A 22,836-nucleotide genomic window follows, 5' to 3' on the forward strand; every position below is an offset into this window, starting at 1 on the left:
GCCCTCCAGCTGTTGTGAAACTACACATCCCAGCATGCCTTGCCATAGTTTAGCATTCCCAAAACTGTGGCAAGGCATGATGGCACTTGTAGTTTCACAACAGTTGCAGGGCCATAGTTTGGACATGCCGGCCTTAAAGGGACTGACTACAATGTCCTTGTGAGGGATTACTGGCAGGCGTCCTTCAGTGGGAAATATCCTGCTCTAAATGCTGGCAACATTACAGCACGTATTTTGTAATCCAATCAGCTCCTGATCGTTGTTCATGTCACATAAATCACGGCAAGGGCTGCAGCTGCACAAAATCCATACAATGTGATTTATGTGTATTTTTAATGTGAGACGTAACTGTATTGTTCTCACACATGGCTGGAATGATCAGGGTAAGAGCTTAGGTTTAGTGCCCAAAGGAACGCACTCTACCCATGCACCCCTCTAGATGTACAGTATACATATTACCTATGTATCCTTCTATATATGAAACATTTCCCTGGAAAATGCATGTCTGCACATTTTAAAGCGATCGATGAGTAAATCAATCAACCAGCACACAAGGGACGACATCCCCCACACTGAGAGGCTGCAGGAAGGGATTCAAATGCAATTTCTATATTGTAAGTAGTCAATATATATCACAAAGTGCATGAGATCCTGATAGCAGCACTCCTCTCACAGGAAATCGGGAGCGGCTGTTCTCTGGGTTTTTTTTATAATCATGAATTTTTATTTGGTAATACACTTTATAATACTTTGACAAACATTTTGGGTACACGGATTTACCGAAAACAATAAATGTGTGACATTACATCATGTATAATATCAAGATTACTTTTCACTTTTACGGATTCTTGTTAACGATGTATTGTCTCTGTGGTGAGCTCCATGGAGAGTTCATGTGCTCAAGCTTGTGGAAACCACAACCGTTGTGAACCAAGATCACGTGTATACCATGGAATTTTTTCATTTAACATTTAAACAATAATAAACAATTGTTATCATGACACATCAGCTTTGGTTTTCTGTTTAGTATGGTCTATCTTGTGTGAATTTCCTCAATCATATAGTTGCATACTTTACATAGCCATGTCTCATTTATCACACTAATGCTTTACTGTGCCAAAGATAGTACATAGATAAACATTGGGTAGTGTAGATGAACTTGGAGAATTTTAGGTTTTAGGGTGAGGTAGGAGGGAGGATTATGAGAGGGAGTTTGTGAGCTGGTTTTTAGAAGGGTGGTGGGGAGAGAGGGGGGAGAAGTAGTATATAGATATATAGAAAGAAAGGGGGGAGGGGAAAGGGTAGAGAGAGAGAGAGAGAGAGGGGTGCGCCGGGTCTCCGAGGGTCACACAGAACTTACGTCTAGGAATCCTTAACTTGAGAATCTTCCGCCACATCCAGGTACAGTGGTGTTTCGTACTGTCTTTAACTGGACGTCTGGTTCAGTCAGAAGTGTGTATGTTGTTATGGTATACATATGCGTAGTTGACGTGTTGTGTCTGGGGAGAGTGATTTAATGTAGTTTTCCCATAAATTGAGGAATTTTTTGTGTGTTTGTTGGTTGCTTGTGTGTGTCCCCAGCCATGTCAGTTTAAAGAATAAGAAGAGTTTATCCTCGAAAATTTGGAAGGATGGTGGGAGGGAGGACAGCCATAGTTGTAAGATAGATTTTCTGGCAACGCCAGCTATTATTGAGAGGATTTTTTTTTCTTCTGGGTTATTGTGTATGCAGGAATTTGTAACCCCCAGGATCGCCCATTCTGGGGAGATGGTGAACCTTATTTTCATTGTGTTGTTAATAAAGTCTGCGATTTTTGTCCAGAAGTCATGTATATTAGGGCATTCCCAGAAGCAGTGTGTTAAATTTGCACGAGGGTGGGAACATTTAAGGCAGGAAGGTGAGGAGGTGATGCCTATCTGGGCGGCTCTCGATGGGGAAATATAACTTCGGTAGCATATTTTGTATGTCATTTCCTTATAGGAAATATTTGGCATATTCTGAAGGGATTGTTGTAATGCTTCTAATATGTCTGGGTAAGTTAGATGTGGGAAAATTTCAATCCACTTATGGATACCCGTGGAAAAGTTGCGTGAGAAGATGGGTGTCCGAATGATGGAGTAGAAGAGGGATATTAGTTTGGGAGTTTGGGTAGGTAAAGAAAAGCATGCATCTAATGGATTGGAGCAGTCTTTGTTGGTTAGGTCTCTGAGGACTGCTTGAGTGTAGTGTTGTGCTTGGTGTAGAGCTAATGTGTGTGGGCTAGTGAATGTATATTTGTTTGTAATCTGGGAAATGGTGAGGGGTTTAAGTGTCTCAGTGTTAGTAAGGTGCTTGATTGAAGATAATCCTAGTTTTGACCATATATTGAATGGGGGGCCCGATTTTCCCTCTTGAAACTCTGGGTTTCGTAGGAGTGGGAGGTGTATGGATTTTTTGGGGTTTAAATTCCAAGACTTGCGTATTTTAAACCATACTGTTCTGGTGGACATTAGAACAGGGTTATCTTGTATTGAAGGGGGGATGTTTCTTTTGTCTACATGTAAGAAGGCTGTGAGATGTAGATTTGGGATTAATTGCTGTTCCAGTGCGGAGTCTGCATAGCTATTGGTAGAATTTAGCCAGTCCTTTATATATCTGCATATTGCCGCTTGGTTGTAAAGTGCTAAGTGTGGGAAGTTTATGCCTCCCTCTTTCTTACTTTTTTGGAGGATTTTCAAACTCATCTTGGGTTTTTTGCCTGACCAAATAAACCTGCGAAAGGCGCTATTAATTTGAGATTCGTCTTTACTGGATAATATGATCGGAAGAAGTTGGAGGGGGTAGAGTAGCTTTGGGAATGATATCATTTTAATGAGATGAGCTCGTCCCAGGAAGGTTAATTGCAGGTCTTGCCAGTGACGTAGTTCGGAGATAACTTTTTCTATTATAGTCGTTATATTTAGTTTGTATAATAACGTCAGATTTTTGGGGAGTTGAATTCCCAGGTATGGGATACTAGTTGTGGCCCAAGTTAAATTGAGTGGGTTTGCCCAAGCAGGACAGGTCTGATTTGAGAGGGATAGTGCCGTCGATTTTTGTACGTTTATAGAAAATCCGGAAATGGTGCCAAATTGTTCTATTTTTGAGATGACAGCCTGTAGACTGATCTCAGGGTTTCCAAAAAATAATAATAGGTCGTCTGCGAACGCTAGGATTTTGAGTGATTTATTACCAATTTTAATTCCCTGGAATGTGGACATTCCGTCTAAAAGACGTATTAAGGGGTCAAGGGAGAGGTTGAAAAGGAGGGGTGATAGGGGGCATCCCTGGCGGGTTCCCCTGTGTAGAGTGACTGGTTCTCCGATTAAGTCGTTGACTATTAATTTTGTGGTTGGGTTGTTGTAGAAGAGCCGTATGGTATTAACAAACCTCTTGCCAAAGTGCCTATGTTCTAGTACCCCATATAAGTGTTCCCAGGTTATCTTATCAAATGCCTTTTCTGCATCAAGGCTTAATAGGATATTGTGTTTCTGATTATTGGTTGTAGCTGATGCTATAGCCGTTATTGCGGATCTTACTCCCTGGACAGAGTGTCTGCCTTGTGTAAAACCTAGTTGGTGATGTGTGAGTATGGTTGGCATTATAGTTTGTAGGCGGGTTGCCATGATCTTTGCTAGGAGTTTGAAGTCTTGGTTTAGCAGTGTTATGGGGCGGTAAGAATCTACTTTTTCTATGTCTTTTTTTGGTTTGGGGAGTAGGATGGTATGGGCCTCATTGAATTCTGGGTATTTTGGTTGTTCTTTCTGAAGAAGCTGGAATAACTCCAAAAGGGTAGGCATTATATCGGGTTTTAGGATTTTGTAGTATTCTCCACTGAACCCATCGGGTCCCGGAGATTTGTTTAGTTTTAAGATTTTTATTGCTGAACTTAGTTCCTCCTCTGATATGTCAGCTTCCAGGAGTTTTATCTGTTCTTCCGATAGCCTTGGGAGTCCAGCCTCCTCATAAAGAAGAGATGCCGGGGATGAGGGGGGGAGAGGTGGAGAGTATAGGTTTGAGAAGAATGTGTGGAACTGTTTGGCAATATCTGTATGAGAGGTGACATAACCTGATTGGTTTTTTAGGCGCGTTACATATCTTTTCCTATGTTGTTGGCGGACCATATACGCCAACAGCTTGCCAGATTTGCCTCCCCAGTTAAAATACTTTTGTTTGTTGTAATCTACTTTCAGTTGGGCTTCGTGGTTTAGATATGATTCCATAAGGGTCTTGTGACGGGAGTATTCCTTTTTGTTATCCTCTGTTGGTCTGTCCACATAGGCCCGGTATGCCTGATTTAGATTTGTGGAGAGATTTAGGAGTTTATTTCTCCTTTCCTTTCTTCTGCGGGATATGTAGGCAATAATATGACCTCTCATAACCGCCTTTGAGGCAGACCAAAACAGGACGGGATTCGTTTTATGACATTCGTTATTTACAGAGTAGTCCCTCCATTTTGATTCTAGGAATTTGCGGAAATCTTCCTGTTTATAGAGATAAGAGGGGAATTTCCAGGTAAAGTTGGAGTTTATGGGAGTTTGGAAGTTTATATTTAGATGGATCGGGGCGTGGTCTGAAATTAGTATGTTTTCAATTTTTGCTTCTATTATTCTTGGTTGGATGGAATCTTTAATGAGTATATGATCAATTCTTGTGAAAAGTTGGTGTACATGTGAGAAATATGTGTATTCCTTGTCAGTGTGATGCAGTGTTCTCCAGGGGTCGATTAAATTATGTGTGGACATTAATATGGTTAGACCGTCCCGTTTTCTGGTGGTTCGTTGTGGGAGTGGTGGGGACCTATCTAGTGAGGAGTCGTAGGTAAGGTTGTAATCTCCCCCTACTATGAGGTTATGGGAGTCTTTTGCCAGTAGTAAGTTGGATATTTTTGTGTAGAAGGATAAATTTGGGGAGTTGGGAGCGTATATATTCATAATTGTAAATATCTCACCATGTATCTTTAGGGATAGTAATATATACCTTCCATCAGGGTCAATGTCCGTGTCTAGTATCTCATACTGCAGGCGTTTGTGTATGAGTATAGCAACTCCTCGCTTTTTACTAGTATAGGGTGCTGCGATGCATTCTCCTATCCAGGGTCCCGCCAATTTGGCATAGGGACCTGCAATCCAATGCGTCTCTTGTAAAAGAATAACGTCTGCATTAAGAGATTTTAAATGTGCTAGTACTTTTTTGCGTTTGATAGCCGAGTTAAGACCCGCTACATTCCAAGATAGAATGCGGAAGTCTCGTTTGGTTTGTATTGTGTTAGTCATTGTCGGTGTGTGTGGCATGTTATCCAATACCTGATCTGTGGCGGAGTTCAACCAAGACTATCACGTGTATTGGGGGAGACGTCCGGTCCCAGCGAGCCAGACGTCTCTGATCCTCTTCTATGTTGTTTCGCCTCGGAGATCCAGCGCAAGGAGTGAGAGAGAGAGAAAAGAGAAGGAAAGGGTAGAGTGGGGGAAACAAATTAAACAAAAAAACAGTTAACCATGGTGCGTACATATTTTCCTTAACGTATTAACCATAATTTACCGACCAAGTATTCCTGGTAGGGAACATCCCACTGGGTAGGGTCAGAGATAAACCCCATTACCCCAGTCGGTCGAACCATTATATTATTGAATTACATTTGTGCCACTAGCAATTCAGTCGTTTGGAGGGAGATTGAGTTGTTCTCTCGCCTCCTGGGGGGTAGTAAACAGCAGGGATTTCCCATCTATCAGAACTCTCAGTTTAGCTGGGTATTGCAATGTGAATTTATATTTATTTTCATAAAGAAATTTACATATTGGGCTAAACTCTCTTCTCTTGTTTGACACCGCAGCAGAGAAGTCTTGAAATATCAACACAGGGAAATCTCTGAGTTTTAGTGTGGGGGATTTCCTATAGAGGCGAAGGACATTTTCCTTGTCTCTAAAATCTAGGAATTTGGCGATGACCTGCCTGGGTTTTGAGGCATTCGGTGCCCTTTCGGGACCTATGCGGTGTGCGCGTTCAATTTGTATGGTTCCATTGGGGGTTGGAACTTTAAGGGCATTTGCTAGGTCTACGCTCAGTAGATCTTGCAGGTCACCTCCCTTTATTGATTCGGGGATTCCCACAAACCGTAGGTTGCATCTCCTGTTGCGATTCTCCAGTTCGTCTATTTTGAGCGCCATCTCCTCCAGAGCCGCTGAGATAGGGTCAATTGTGTTTTGGAGGGAGACCGCAGTGTCCTCCAAGTCACTTGTTCTGGTCTCCAAATCTACTATGCGTTTGGTGTTTTTGTCGATCTTGGTAACTATGGAGTCCAGAGATGTTTGAATACAATTCAGCTTTGCATCTGTGGAGGCTTGCATAGTGTCCAGTTTTTTATCCAGTTGTTGGAAGAATGACATGTCTGGGGTAGAATGATCAGGTTGTATTGAGATAGGTTCTGGCCCCGGAGGAGGGGACTGTGTATCCTCTGAGGTATTGGGCTGTTGGGCCAGTGGATTCTTAAGTTGTGGTTTGGGTCCAGGTTTGTTTTGTTTAACCATATTTTGGGGTATATGATATGGTTTCTGTATGAATCTGTCCATACCCTGGAGAGTGGGAATTTGTAGGTTTTTTTATTTTTTATTTTTTATTAGATCAACGGTTGCTTTGTGGCACTCATGTTGCTAGGCATGATGGTCAACGGAACCTTGGACGGTCAGTGAAGGCACTTACTGCATCTGGCTGTGCATGTCGGTACTTTTCTGCTTAAAGGATAAGTAGTTATTCCAATATCGTGGGTGAGCCTAAGTTATTGTTTGTACCCCCTGTATTGGGGTGTTAGGAAATTATAGCATCCAAATAAAGATGGGCAAAGAGTATGTTATTTGTTGAAACTATGTCTGATGCAATTCGTCCACTAGATGGCAGTGGCGTGCAGGTTATATCTAAGTATGACTACCTGAGTTTTGAGCTCACTTTTGAGGTATGGAACTGTGCATCAATTACATAATATATATTCAATAGGGAGAGATGAGAATTAGAAACAGTAGAAACAGTAGTGTTCAGAAAACCAAATACACTGTCAATTCTGGGGTTGTTTTGTTATAGTTTGCAGAGACCATCAATTGGGTTCAGCTTGGGTTATGTCTTTTGTTCCAGATCAGTTATTTTACTGGGGCGAGCAGGATGATAAAAGTCTGCATGTAACTAACAGAGTCAAGGCAGTTTTTAGGTGTGTAGTGATTTTTCAGCACACACTGAATGCTCTGCGCGTTATGGGGCTTCTGCCTCTCTCAATCCCAGGAGTGGGTTTTGATGTGGACAGACTTGGTTGCCTTGTGAGGGCTGTGGAGATAGTGGTGGGGGAATATGAAGTGGGGAGAGGGTAATGAAATATCGAGCAGCCTTAGCAGCTATCAGGCTACGTGGAGGAGTGAAACCCAGTGACAGATATTGTTTGCAGCTCCCGTAGCAGATTCTCAGCTGCTGCACTTGAAAGTCTGGCTCTTGTGCTGACTTCCTCCGTGCAGCACTGGCACCTTCCCTCTGTGCCCAAACGCTACTGTCTCTGGCAGCTGAGAGTGTTTCCCGGCGGCTATGTGGGGAGCAGCTGTACTTACAGGGTCCCGGGTAATGGCGGTCCGCCACGTGTCAGGTAAGGCGGTTGGTGCGCCCTGAGCGGTGTCGGCGAGGGCGGTCAGAGCGGGTCTCACGTTGTGGAGTCTCACGTTGTGGTGCGGGTAGGCTGTTTGAGGTTTCCCGACGTCTGCTGTTTGCGCGTGTCTGATCGCGCGTCTTGAGCCTTCCCGGGAGCGCAGCGGTCACCGCTGGTGGTATAGCTGCGGGATCAGCCAGGGGGTCTTCAGCGGTTCCCCGCCAGGGACTTCGGCGGTTTGTTCTTTAAGCCTCAGGGAGGTAGGAAGGGGGGATGATTCGCTTCGGGCGACGGGGGCTTCTGTGGGAGTCGGCAGTAATGGCGTCTCCTTCTTCGTCTGTGGGGAGGCCTCAAAACTTGCAGGCCGGGCTCCGGTGGATGTACGGCTCCTATCCCTTCAGTCAGCACCTCGTTGGAAAGGTCAGGTTGTCCTCTAACCAACGATGGTGGAGTTTACTCTTTTCGTGGGGGATGAAAGGTGGATGGAGGAGGATGTTTGGTAAGGGAGCTGGAGAGTGTTTTAAAATGCGGCCATCGCGATGCTCCGCCCACCGGAAGCCTGTTCTCTGGGTTAACTGAGGCAAATTATCCCTTGTTGCAGTCTGATGGCTGCATGTTTCATCACACTGCAAAAGGGGACGGTTTGTAAAAAACCTCAGTTTTCTGACGGGATCGAGCCGAGAAATCGAATGAAAAGCGGCCAAATCGCCATGACCTCTGATCCGATGCATGGTCTCTTCAAATCGGACAGCCTCCCAAAAGTGGGGAATGGGATTGCATGCGATATATCATGTTCAAAAAGGCCACGAGCGATATATATCACACATGTTCCTGCAGCGCCGGGATGGCTTAAGAGTTATCGCTGTGAATTCTCCAGGGGAGAAGTCGCAATAGTTTATGGTGGGCGTTAGTAAATAACCATAACTGTCCCTCCCCTGCAGTTTACACTAAAGGGGCCTACACCCGGGGAGATGCTGAAGCTTTCTGAGCGATGCTATATCAGCAAAATTGCTCAGCACACAGTGATGTGTCAGCGCTGTTCGCTGAGCGATATGTTAAGGCCAGTGTTCTCCTCTGAGAACACCAGCCCTGATCCCAGCGATTATAGATTTATCCAGCATGATGAATATGAATCGCCAGGCGATATTGGTGCGAGGGGCAGCACATTGATATGCCTCTGCCCCTACACACGGAGCGATGTAGAGGCATTTTCTAAGCAATAACCTGTTCAACACAGGTGATGGCAATCATACATTGAATGTCCAGGAGCATATATATATATATATATATATATATATATATATATATATATATATATATATATATATTTAGATTACACATGTGTGTGTGTATAGAGAGAAGTGTAGATAGGTAGATAATGCATATCTTCGTTAAGCTCTAGCCTGGGACCCCTCCATGCTCCCCTCCCTCCGGTGATTGACAGGCAGCACCAGCCCTTTAACCAGCCCTTTAACCAGTGATCAGGCCCCGGATGTGAATGAACACCTTTGCCAGCAGAGCAGTGAGTATCCTTTGAGGCCCCGCCCTCCCCGCTGTAGCTCTGCCCCCGGCGTTCCCGTTGGCTGCGTGCGGCTGGCGGCCACGCCCGGCCTGGGCTGTGCTGACATCAGGGCTGGGCAAGGAAGGAGAGATGGGGAGGCGGCAGCAGTAGCTCGTATAACCGGAGACCCAGACACCGAGACAACGGGCTCATCCGCTCACGTAGTCTGCTGCCCAGGTAAGGCATGCATGCCCAGCACCGGGGGACCCAGGCACCTGCCCATCTCCTGGCCCGGCTGCAGGATGGGTCCTAAGCACCGATCCTTGCTCTGAGCTTCTGATGGGATGCCCACCCCAGTCCTGGATGTAATGATGATGATAATATTATGCTGCACCTGTGACCCATGCACTTAGTGATGCCATAGCAGCATCATGCCACACACCAGTGCCCGTGCCATCCGGGCACACACACACACACACAGCTTAGAGAGCTTGGCATTTATCTGACCACCTCCTATGGGCAGCTGGCATCCTGCTTGCCTGGCTACAGTACAGGGCTCATTTATAGGAATCCCCTGCAGGGATTAGTTGCAGCAGCTGCTGCAGCACCTCTTGGTAGCAGAAGTAGCTGCATAGGGTATAACCGTATTCTCTGAAGCTATAACCTAAACCAGTTGTATATCTGTATGGGGGGTGATGTGGGGGGATTGAAATCCATAACCTGTAACCAGTTATCCACCCATCTTTATGGGTTGTATCCTTGTGGGTAATATCTGGGCATCGCTATATAATGCTCCTGCTGGCAGATGAGATAATGGTACTCCCATCCTGTGCTTATCCTTATCATATAGCCGCTAGCCACTACAGATGGCTTCTATACCCTGTGCATTTATCTGTGTGTTACACATACCTGGTGTATTATTATTACACTACGTTATCATGTTGTAGTCTATGTTTCATCTGTTATCACTTGTGGTTACATAGATAAGTATCTTTTTGTAAATGTTATTCGTTTGCGTACCACTCCAAGCGAGCGCTACCAGGCAGGCCGTTGTTGCACAGCTTCCTCCTGTTGGAGAACTATAAGTCCCAGCACACCCTGCCAACAAATAGGAGACAAGGCACGTTGAGGCTTGTAGTTCGGCCGTCGCTGGAGGACCATAATCTGAAGATTGAGCCTTTGGATAATATCTGGCTGCTGTCATTGTGTACTCTAACTGGCAATATGTTATCATTCTGGCGTATTCGCACGTTGTGTTTGATCACCTGGGTCAGTCGAGTTCCCGGTCTGACGTGCGACACCCAGGTGTGTAGTGAGCAGCAGCCACCACGCTAATTAACTCCTATTTACATGTTCCAGAAAAAAAAAAAAATATTTTCATTTTTTTATTTATTTTGGGAGCGGTTCGCCGTTCCCAAGGAGTCCGGGAACAGGTTGCGTTGAAACAGTTCCAAAGATTGGGTGAAATTATTTATTTATTCCCCCCCCCCCCAAATGTCACTTTATCTAGAATTGCCCCATTGCTCTGCAGCGTGCGTGTTTAATTGTACTTGGCTAGACGGTTCTTCTGGCACAAATCCCCCAATTGACGTGTTTGTAAACCTTTTTTTATATGGCAATGCGATCTCTCACTCTATATTTACGTGCTGCGGATGAGTAATCCGCCTGCCTGCGTGCTATACACAGCAAACAAACCATAACTTTGTCTTCCAATGCACCCCCCCCCCCCCCCCCATAGTACTTTATTATTATGAGCTGAAATAATGGTTTTTAAAGCTCGGTTGGTTGTGCTAATAAGGCTGTTATTCTCCTCCATGGGAAAGCAGTTTGACATAATCAATGTGTATTATGTTCTATTTTACTGTGATCTATTACTAATCCTTGGAGAGAGGTAAAGTACCAACCTATCAGCTCCTAAGCTGCCGTATCACAGGCTGTGTATGAAAAAGCAACTTTAAATCTGATTGCACCTTAAATCCCTGTTGGGCAGTAGCTGAAGACTGGAGATGTGCAGTTTATCATTTGACATCTCTGTGATGATCCACCTCCCATTCCTGAACACACAGATACCATCAGATCAGTAATTCCACATGTTACTCCCATGGGAGTTTTCTTCCTGTCTGGTTCTCCCCTTCCCCCTATTGGAGATCTGTATTATCCATATGGCTTGTTGAGTTCATGGTTGGGTAACACAGATGCTGTATTAATGGCGGTTTGTCACATGCTAGTAAAATGTTTGATGCATGGTGTTAAAAGTTCCATCTTGCTTGGCTGTTGGGTACCTTGCATGGTGCATATCTGAGGATGCGATTACAAGGGATCTCTTGCAGAGGTACATGCACGTGTGGGGCAACAGACCTGAGGACCAAGTTTGAGGCCTGTTTGCGTCGTCATTATCAGGAACAGACCCATCTACGATCCTGAGGACGGCGTGTTGCTCATTGCGCTGTTCTTAGTCCTGGAACGGAGGCTGCTTTCTAAGTTCTGAAGTCCCCATCGCTGTGTTTTGCATCAGCCGCTGACATTAGCTCACAGCAGCCGAACGTACAGTAGCATCTTTCTATTTTTAGGCAGTGCATCTGTTTCTGTGCGTTGCAGAGGATGTAGCTTAGGTGCGTGTGAGTGTCCCATAGTGAGTCTGTCTGAATGACACAGCCGCTCTGATAAGCGCAGCTGTCTAGTGGATTTCCCAAATACATGGTACTGTACCAAGGAACAACATGCAGTGTAATGGGGCATTATCCTGTATAGAATGTACATATTGCGTAGCGGCTGGAAGGTTAGAACTCCCCTATATATGATGTCTGCTCCTAAGAGATTGGAATAATTTGGCGCGGTCACTGAAGTCACCAGGTGTTTGTCAGGCTCAAACTGTGGCCAAAACTATCAATTATAATCCTTGCTGATCAGATCTTCTTCTGATACAATGGTGACGTGTAATTAGGATGTTTCGGGCTCCATTTAACAACGATCCTTATTGCATAAACCAGGGTTGGGCCAAACGGTCTCCAATATCTGCACTTCATGTTTTCCAGGCCACCTGTGTGTCTGTAGAATGCGTCGGTTAGGAATGAATGCAGCACATGTTTGAACATGTGACAGTAATGACTGCACCTTGCACCAGCTAGGTGGTCTGGGGAATGTGACAGTTAGTAATGACTGCAGCAGCTAGGTGGTCTGGGGAATGTGACAGTTAGTAATGACTACAGCTGTGCACCGGCTAGGTGGTCTGGGGAATGTGACAGTTAGTAATGACTGCACCAGCTAGGTGGTCTGGGGAATGTGATGGTTAGTAATGACTACAGCTGTGCACCGGCTAGGTGGTCTGGGAAATGTGACAGTTAGTAATGACTACAGCTGTGCACCAGCTAGGTTGGTCTGGGGAATGACAGTTAGTAATGACTACAGCTGTGCACCAGCTAGGTGGTCTGGGAAATGTCACAGTTTGTAATGAATGCACCGGTGCACCAGCTAGGTGGTCTGAGGAAAGTGACAGTTAGTAATGACTACACCTGTGCACCAGCTAGGTGGTCTGGGAAATGTCACAATTAGTAATGAATGCACCGGTGCACCAGCTAGGTGGTCTAAAGGAAAGTGACAGTTAGTAATGACTACACCTGTACACCAGTTAGGTGACCTGGGAAATGTGACACAAGTACGGGGAGAATATACAACTCCGCACAGTTAGGGCCACAGTGGGAAATGGAACCCATGACCTTAGTTCTGTGAGGCGGCAATGCTGACCATTACACCATCCGTACTGCTTATAGCACCTTATCATTATCTTCCCTTGTTTTTATGTTATACACCCAGTATATATGGTTTTATGATATTAAAATGTATTACAATGCATTGTTTTTTTAGCACCACTTTTCTCCTTTTTTTTTTTCTGTTGTTTACAATGAATGGGATCATATGAGAATAGAACACTGGAAAACGGACAATGGTTGGTCAGACAAATCGGTTAAACCCATTTGATTCAATCAATTTATCTGAACGATCATTTTTGTCCATTATCCAGTATTTGTGAGTGATTCGTTCATTGTCATTTGCTCTCATACATTACCAGATGTTTGTTCGCACCAGACAGATTGGACAGATAAATCTTTAGGTGTGTACCCAGCTTTAGTAAGACTACACCTGTGCACCAGCTAGGTGGTCTGGAAAACATGAACTGTTGGCAGATATCGAGGAGCGATTTGTCCAGCACTGGCATAAATGGTACATTGACAAACAGCAGTAAGCTACATAGAATGGATACAACTAAAGGGTTATCATAGGTGGACAGTGTCTTGGTTGACATCATATGGTCAACATGAACAAGGGCCAACATAGACAAATGGTTGACGTGAGATTTTTCCGTGTGTTTTTTTTTTATACATCGATCTTTTCAGTGTCTACTTTTTGCTTGCGTGACTTTTTCCCCCTGTGTCGACACTGTTGATCTTAACCGTACTAAAGGGGTTACGTCTCATTGTCAAATGAGGAGCTTAGCTCAGTAATGACAGGGTTTCTGTAGAGTGTCAAGGTTAGCAGAATTTTTTTTTATTTTCTATAATGATCACATGACTTAACCGCCGGTTGTAGGCGATAGAATCAGGCGGATTGTCTTCACAGATACGGCCAGTGGTTATGTGTGCGGCTCCAGATCCCACACAACCCAAGCCCTGTGTGACTGACGGCACTGATGAGTTACTGATCTCCGCTGTAGGAATTGTGTGAAGCTCACGTTTGTCGAGTGCAGAGTCTGGAACCCAATGTCTGCACATTAGTCTCGCCAGACGTGGAGTTCTGAGTATTCCATGTTCCCAGTATTCTGACCAGACGTGGAGTTTCTGCATCGTTAAATCAGTGATAAACTTTGTGAGTGTGCTGTTTTTTTGTTTTGCATTGTCCCCCCCCCCCCCCTCACAGCGAGCTCTTCCAAGTATCGCTTTCTCTATGCCACAGAGAAGATCTTGATTGCAAACCTCGTTCAGAAATATGAAAATGTTTTGATCTCTGAGTTCTCAAACAAATGTGTCTCTGCGTGTGCGCGTACGGGGCGATCGCTAGCCAAGTTCAGCAAATCTTACAGTTGCAGCGCCACTTATCCCTGGCTTTCAGCTCCCGGTTTTAAGTGGCCGTAGCTATACGGGATACGGTCATTTTGTCTACAGCAAGTTGGTCACCAAGCATTAGGTCGACATGAGTCAAGTTGACATGGTTCTAGGTCGACAGGTCATTAGGTCGTCACAAGCATTAGGTTAACATGGCCTAGATCGACAGTCAAAAGGTCGACATGGGGTTTTTCGCTAGGGCGTGGTGGGAGAATAAAATAGTGTGCCCAGCGCAGCGAGGCACCGTGCCCGGAGCGATGCGAGGGGATGCGGTGCACTTCAAACTGGGTACATGTCGACTGTGTTGACATTCGGGTAAAAAAAGAGTGAAACCCCCTATGTTGACCTACGCCATGTCGACCTAATACTTGTGTTGACCTATTGATCTGTCGACCTAAAGCACTTCAAACTGTGTCCATGTTGACTGTGTCGACATTCGGGTATAAAAAAAAACAGTAAAAAAAAACCATGTCGACCTTTTGACTGTTGACACTGACCCATGTCGACCTAGAACCATGTTGACCCAATGGTGTCGACCTAATGCTTGGTGACCAACTTGCTGTAGACCAAACTATCCCATTCCAGCTATACAGTATTGTCCAGTGGTAAGCCCCGCCTCCAGTGCATGGTATGGCATCGATGTTGGGTCAAGTGCAATTAGCAGGCTCAGTAAGCCCATGACGAGCCCCCTCCTGAGGGCTATGGAGAGTAGAGTCGTCAGCAGTGGCAGTTCCAACGTTGGGGCTGCAGCATAGTTCACAATTCAAATAGGGGAGTCACACCAACTGCCATTCCAAACTGACTCACTGGCAGTTGGTGTTCCTCCTCTATTTAAATTTTGAACTGTGCTGCAGTCCTTCCTCTGGAGCCGCCCTGGTCCACAATGTCTAGGTCAACACCAAAAGTCGACATGCACAAGATTGACAGAAGCAAAGGATTTATATGGACAATGTCGACGTGAGTTTTTCACATTATTTTGTCAATGTGGACCCCCAATTAGCGCTCAGAAAACATTATCGTTCCTGATCGGAATCCACCTGGATGGTAAAATGTGCAAAAGCAGAAAAAAAATTGGAGAAAATTTTTTTGTGACAATCTCTGTTCTGTTATCTTCTCTGTGGAATGATTGAAATATTCAAAATCGGTAGCAAATGTCATACTGATGGTCTATTTACTAAGCCTTGGAGAGGAAGAAAGTGGATGGTGATAGTACAAGCCCACCAGCTCCTAACAGCCATTTTTTCAAATACTTCCTGTAACTTGGCAGTTGGGAGCTGACTGGCTGGTATCTCTCTCTCTCTCTCTCTCTCTCTCTCTCTCTCTCTCTCTCTCTCTCTCTCTCTCTCTCTCTCCTCTCTCTCTCTCTCTCTCTCTCTCTCTCTCTCTCTCTCTCTCTCTCTCTCTCTCTCTCTCTCAGGCTGGCCACGGAAGTGCGTTTTACATGGTGTATGTGGCTATTAGTCAGGCAGAAAGTTGACACAGGCAAACTGTAGGTGACGGGGTGCCAGTGGGGCCCCTTAATCCTCAGGGGCCCCAGTGCTCTGCAGCTGCTGCACCAATAGTAGTTCCATCTCTGCAATACATAAGGGTCGACCATGTACATGTCATAAGGACCATACATTAATTTCCTATCACAGACTAGGGCGGGATCTATCAACATACATCCCCGCCCTTCACACGGCAGCCGCCGCGATGCTACCGCATATGTACTAACATATGCGGCCAGCATCGGGCTGCGGTAACGGAGACCCCCGCGATACCTGTTATGTGGGCTGCGGGGGTCTCCGTCACCTCCCGGCGGCTGCCAGCGCCCCCCTGCGTCTCCTCCCCCCCCTGAAGCCGGATGTCCTGCCGGCTGTCACACCAGGGGGAGGAGGAGGTTAAAGGAGGACGGGAGGGGGGGCGGCGCGCGGACGGCGTACGTCGGGCGGCGAAAGAAGCCCATAGCTTCTATAGGGTATCGCCACCCTCTGGTAACCTTGAAGAAACGGACGCACTTTTTGCAGATTTTCAAGTAAACACAAAGTGGTCTGAGGGTGGCGGTCTGATCATGTACAGCCCCAATGTGCCTGCGGGCGCTCTTGCTGGTGTGTTTATGCACGCATGGTCCGTGTCTCGCATTCTTTCCTCAATAGTCTGCATTAGGAGCCGTAGGGTATTACATAAGAGGACAGGAGATGGCTGGAGGGGTAAGTTACATAGCACCTCCCCAGGGGTTATACTGTATCCTACATGCAGTGAGACTTCCTGTAATCGCACCAGATACTGAGGTAATGGGGGAAATTTACTAAAGGAAATTTGTAAATAAATAGGTGTATTTGTATTCAGAAATACTTATTTTTGACATTTACTATCCCGAAAATACGGCAATTCGTATTCGTATTGATAGCACATCAATACGAATACGAATTGCCGTATTTTCGGGATAGTAAATGTCAAAAATAAGTGTATTTCTGGATACAAATACACTTAATTTTTACAAATTTCCTTTAGTAAATTTCCCCCAATGTATCAAGCACTATTCGCGGTGTATCTCCAGAGCCTGTAATGTATTTATGTATTTTCTGGCTGATGGATTATACAGTGTTAATAGTTTGTATGTGTGTGTGTATAGATATATATTTGGCTACATCTGTCACTCAAAGTGTGTGAGTGTGTCTGTAACGCTGAGTGGAGCATCTGACTCACATGACAGAGAACCAGCCCAGTGAGCCCACAGTGCCAGACACCCTCTGCCTCCACATGTTGCCCAGGAACCTACTCCACAGCCACCCCCCCTTCCCCCCCCCCCCGCACCTCCCGCGATTCGCGGCAAAACACCCGCCCAACTGTGTCGACCTATGACGGGTCGACAATACGACCGTATCCCGTATGAATAGATGCTGTGCGGGGTACACAGAATACAGTCACCACATTCCCTTCCTGATATATGTAACCATGTTCGTGCTATTGTGTATAATGACTCTCCTAGCCGGGATAGTGGAGCCAAGTCCAAGGCCGATCATGTACAGAATTAGAAACAAATTGGAATATTTACCTTGACAGAAATAACTCCTTCAAAAATAATTATTCCTTTATGTTGGCAGCGCTTCCGAAAACGTAACATAATAGTGCTTAGTTCTGAATGTACTATTGTTCAGCATTGTGTATGCCTGTGTGTGTGTGTGTGTGTGTGTGTTTCTTCACCCTTGTGTACAGTAAGTCACACTTCTTTCATTTTATTTAACATTTTTATTGCCGTTTTGGGCTTAAAAATTTAATACCCCCCAAAGGGTTAAGCACCTTCTAGAAGATAATAGATAGAATCTGATCTTGGTTGCTATGGGTAACATCCCGCTTTCAATAGAACTCCCATTTTTGTAAATTTTGCCCCTGAGATTCATAAATATTACAATTGGCTTCTGCCTATTGGTTTATGCTGGGACTTGTAGTTCCAGACCAGACTGATAGCCACATAGGGAACAAGTTCAGCTCTTTTGAATAAAACAAATGGAAAAAGCCTCAAAATATTCAAATCTATTTCTATTTGAGCACATTGTGGAAACTCCCCGGTTCTCCCTGGCGGAATGTGACGAGGAGGAAACTCTCTGTGTATATAAAGGATTTCGGTAGTGTTGATGTAATGATGCTGCCGTATTACTTCCTGCCAGATGTGACGGGAGGGAAGATGGAGCGATGACGTTTTGGCTCCTGTTAGCACAATAAAGGTTACAGCGACTCTCCCAGAACCGCTACTTTCAGTAAATTAACAATTTTTTAACTGAATTTGGGTGGGATGCACTAAACCAAAAATGCGGTAAAAGTTATTGGGGTTTCTACCGCACTGAAACCCGGTTGTGATTTGCTGGCGATACCCCATAGAAGCCTATAGGTTACTTACCGCGTCGCCCCGCACGAACCCCCGCTGTCCTCCTGTTTAGCCCCGTACATCCCCTTCCGGATGCAGGGAGGAGGAGGCACTGCCCGTCCCGCAGCAGCCGGGTAAGGGAGGGAGGGGGAGCCGCCGATGACCTGCCCACCCTCTAATCACAAGAGCTGCCCTTTGCGTTACTAATTGCATATGTTAGAGCCTATGCGATTAGTATCGATGCAGTAGTCGGCAGCGGGGGGGCTCAGACGCTGCCCAGCATTAGAATGTGCATGCACAGTCTAATCCTGAATCACGGGATCGAAATCTCAGCAATGTCCGGCCAAATCCCAGGATCCCACTGATCCCGATCCCCGGATTGGCCACCCTAACTAGAACAATGGTTTCTGTAGCCAGTCCTTGGGTGTGTAATTCGAGCTAGCAACCAAATCCTGATCTGTGGATGTCTCCTCGTACATCTTCACTGCAGTTGTACCGAGCCGTCCATGTTGGCCCTCTATGTCCTGGCAGATCCTACTGTCGATGGCCATCTATTTGCTGAAAGAGCGTCTTAGACGAAGCACGATGCTGATTATCGCGACGGTCATGCTGATGTGCTCCTTCATCCGAACATTCTTGGATGAGGGAGGGGATCATTCACAACGTGCGAGAGTGCGCCTCGTTAATGATGATTGTTCATTTCTTAACGATATAGTGACCGATATCGTCTAGTATTTAAGGGGCTTTAGTTTCATCTTGTTGCGTTTAATTGTAGCTTGCAGTGTAGTTATCACTTCCAGAAGGTAAATAGATAAATATATATTATTATATGTATGTAAAGTACTGGTATTCTTGTGCTTTGTCGCTGTGCCCCACCCCCCACGCCAGTGTTCTGCCTTTTCCCCTCAGGAGACGTTGCATGCTGCTTAAGTGCCTCTCACCTTGACGAGTCCCGGAAAGACCACAAGTAGAATTATCTGCAGCAGTTACTGGAAGGATGCGCAGACCAGGAAAGCTCTGGATAACATAACACTAATGTATTACTGTCCTGGAGTAATTGCGGTTATTGGTGACCAGTAATCACGTTATTTGTACGGATACTCTAAGGGCAGTAGTCAATGCTTATTGCGAGCTGTGATGGCGAGCAGTGCTGACTGTCACAGCTCGCACGGTCAGTGTACAACTGACCCCCTGCACGGCCACAAAACAGTGAGGCCCATGGCTAAATGCAGCGGGCTCCTTGCATTAGCTGCGGACCTCGCCGTTTGGGGGAATAGCGAGGATTCCCCCAGAACGTTGAATACGGTGAGCGGGGGTTAAACGACGAGGGTCACTTGTTCTCGACGATCCTCGCCGTTTAACCCCCTCGCTGCCTTCATTTAATACGGCCCAATATGTACATACTGGTATTTTGGACCCATGATTTTTTGCATGGGTGAAAACTGTAATAGAAATTTTTTCCAATCTTTTCTTTCGGCCTCCACTATTTCACCCATGATTCCCTCAACACAAGCGATAGGTCGACATAGAAAAAGTTGACCTGAGGTTTTAAAGTTGTTTTTTTTTTTTTTTTTGTTTCCTAGCAGGTTATTTTTCTTACTTAACTATCTACTTGACATAGAGGGAGAATATAATAGTGTGCCGAGGGGACACACTACACTGATACCGTGTCCAAGTCGATATAAACTAGAGATGTACAGGCTCTGATTTACTCTGATTTCAAATCAGGCTCTTATTGGCTATCAACTGTCAACAACTGTCATGTAATTTGGGATAGCCAATAAGATCCTGCTTTGAAATCAGAGTAAATCAGAAGAACCTGCACATCTCTAATATAAACACCAAAGGTCAGAAGGGTGTACGATGTCCAGCACTTCAGCACTAGACCAGCATTGTACAGCGTTATATAATACACTAGCACACCAGGTTTTCAACTGCTTACTGCAAGCTCTAAACCTTGGATTTGCCGTGTTCTGTCCTGCAAATGGGAGCACGGTGCATGTTGTAAACCGTTTTTTATTTTTTGGATACACCACAGGGGGTTTCCAGTTTTATAGAGACAACTTGCTACCGAAGGCTAGAAATGAAGATCTGTGATGTACACCGTGCATATTTAATTTACGGAGAGCTACAATGGTCCCAATTCTTTCAATGATGTCTTATTGCATCATAGAATGCGGAGTAGTGGATCAGGGACCAGCTCATGTTCTAGAGGTGAACCGAGGGGGAAATTTACGAAGAATGGCCAAACTGGTACAAATGAGATCGGGTGTATCTGACCCAAAAATCAAAGTTGTCAGATTTTTGTAATTTGTGTTTTCTGATGTCATACCCGTTAGTATTCGGAACGGCCTTATACATATTTGTCAGCCGTATATACAGCTGCCAAATACATACGGAGTGACAGCATTGCACGGATCTGTGTGTTCTGTGCAATGCTGTTAATTGTAAAAAAAAAAGGAATAAAAAAATTTAAAAAATGGCATGGGGTCATCTCCCCACGGCTAGAACCAGCACCGGGCTCAAAGAGCCGGTCCTGATTTTGAGTTTGGTCTTCAATCTGAGCAATTTAATCTTCTGTGTACGTAAACCAGGGTTGGACTCGCCCACATGGGTACAGGAGTAACTCCCGCTGGGCCCCCACTGCCTGGAGGCCCAACTCTTCTTACTATTGTGTATTGTATGTTACACCCATAAGACAGACCATCTCTGTGCCTCGGACTTACCAACTTACATAGACTGTAATCATTGTAAGGGGATATCTGTGACTGAGAACCATCAGTCAGCGAACGATTTTAGTTTACAAAACAGCTTATTGTAGCAGTTAAAAATGTCATCAAATATAAATGGGCGCTTCGTGTTACCCTCTGCCTTGTCGGGGCTGGCGCAGATCCAATGTAATGCCTTTGTCAGGGCTATCCTCAGATGGCACTGACAGAACACATACTTGTAGAATAGACTTTCCATGCCAATGCAGGGTCGCCTTACCACCGGCAGGGCTAAACTTTCTCTTAATTATAAGGCAATACAGTATCTTGATAGAACTGGCATTGTTGTTGTCAGAAGGGCACTTTCCCTTCCATAACAAAAGAGCTCTTTGTGTTTCTTTACAGCTTAAAGGTCCATACACACTGGGCGACTTTGAGCTGAAAGTCGCTCAAAACAGTAGGTTTGAGTGGCTTTCAGCTCAAAGCCGCCCAGTGTGTATGCCCCAGCGATGAGCGGTGACCGCTGTTGTGCACTCCCGCAACATCGCCGGGAAAGCAGTTCATCTGCTGGTTATACCAGCAGATGAGCGGCTTTGCATAGCACTGGGCTATGCAAAGCCCCCCCCCCCCCTCTGCCGGCACCAGGCAGGGGGAAAGCCGCTCCGTGTCTATGCACTGAGCGGCTTTCCCCGCAGCGGTGATTGACATCATCGCTGTCCATACACGCTGGGCATAGTCGCCCAGTGTGTATGGACCTTTACACAGATTTTAAGTTTAGTTAGTTCCGTGGTTCCCAAAAACAGTCCTTAATTTACCCAGTCCAGGTTTTAAGGATATCCATGCTTAGGCATATCCCTAGTCCTGGCATTCCCAACTACGGTCCTCAAGGCACATCAACAGTGCAGGTTTTGTAGATATCCAGGCTTGAGCACAGGTGACTTAAATAGTATCTGAGGGATTCTGATTAAACCATCTGTGCTGACGCCTGGATATCACTAAAACTGTTGGTGTGCCTTGAGGACCGTGGTTGGGAATGCCTGCTCTAGACTGTTGAGCGCCCTTTGGGAACCACTGGTTTAGCACGTTGCGAAGAAGAAACGTTTCAGCAGTAACTCCCAGCAGTAGGAGAACCCTTGTTTTCAATCAACGTTTTTTTATTCCCATGTAAGAAAATTATACGATAAATAATGCACTTTTCGGAGTTCCTTTCCTTTATCACTTCTGCTGGACATAAACATGTCACAGGCAGTGGGAACGGTTAAGACTGCAATTTTTGCTTTCATGTAATCTTTGATATATACCAGATTTTACGACATTATTTGTGTGACCGGAGCCCTTGGGGTCCATTCCATTCTCTTGGTTTAAAATAATCCCAGGGAAATCCCCAGTGGGACCAGCCCTCTCACTCCACATCACAGCGCCTCCGGATCTTTGAATCTGAGCCACCCAACTTAACAAAACACTGATAGTGCACAGTACACGAGTATAAAAGGAGGTGGTTGTAAAGTGGACTAGGTCTTTGCAAGTCTCCGCCCCTCCGTGGGTTGGTTGATTCTTTTCTGTGTCCCTTCGCTCCCCTAGTGGTTCCTTCATACATCACTCCCCACAGCCGTTATTGGAGCATGAAGTAAGTTACTGAATCTTGTCATAGGGACCTGTCACTCTGGATTCCTTCAAAAATACTCAAGACTTTCCTGTTCTCTCAAGCATTTCACCAAAATCCACTGTTAAGCTTTGTTTTTTGTTGTTGTTTTTTTTGTTGTAAAGGTAAAACACTTTTTGGGACAAAAGTGCTATATAAATAAGATTTATTATTATATGTGCAAAATGCTATTTCTTTTTATTTTAGACCATGTTTTTCCAATTTTTGGCTTGTGGCAATATTCCACACATATGGGGTGGGTATGGGATGCTGGCGCTTGGGATGTTGATGGTCAGAAGACTGATGGTGGCATCGCAATGTGCAGAATCCCGACACCTGTATAAGTATCCTAACCCTACTGTCCTGCAGCCTAATCCCACCATAGTGCTTAACCCTAAC

At 45.3% G+C, this 22,836-nt stretch overlaps 1 protein-coding gene across 1 annotated transcript in view; it reads left to right on the top strand.

Annotated features, from left to right (window-relative positions):
- Window positions 1-9,219: 9,219 nt before the first annotated feature.
- CAMK1 (calcium/calmodulin dependent protein kinase I) overlaps window positions 9,220-22,836 on the top strand; it is a 109,711-nt gene continuing 96,094 nt past the window's right edge. Inside the window, exon 1 of the mRNA XM_083155941.1 lies at window positions 9,220-9,378. The gene's annotated coding sequence lies outside the window, so the exon portion shown is untranslated. The remainder of the gene's footprint in view (window positions 9,379-22,836) is intronic.

The sequence above is a fragment of the Crinia signifera genome, chromosome 8, assembly GCF_055691185.1.
Source record: "Crinia signifera chromosome 8, ASM5569118v1, whole genome shotgun sequence".
NCBI classification, from domain to species: domain Eukaryota; kingdom Metazoa; phylum Chordata; class Amphibia; order Anura; family Myobatrachidae; genus Crinia; species Crinia signifera.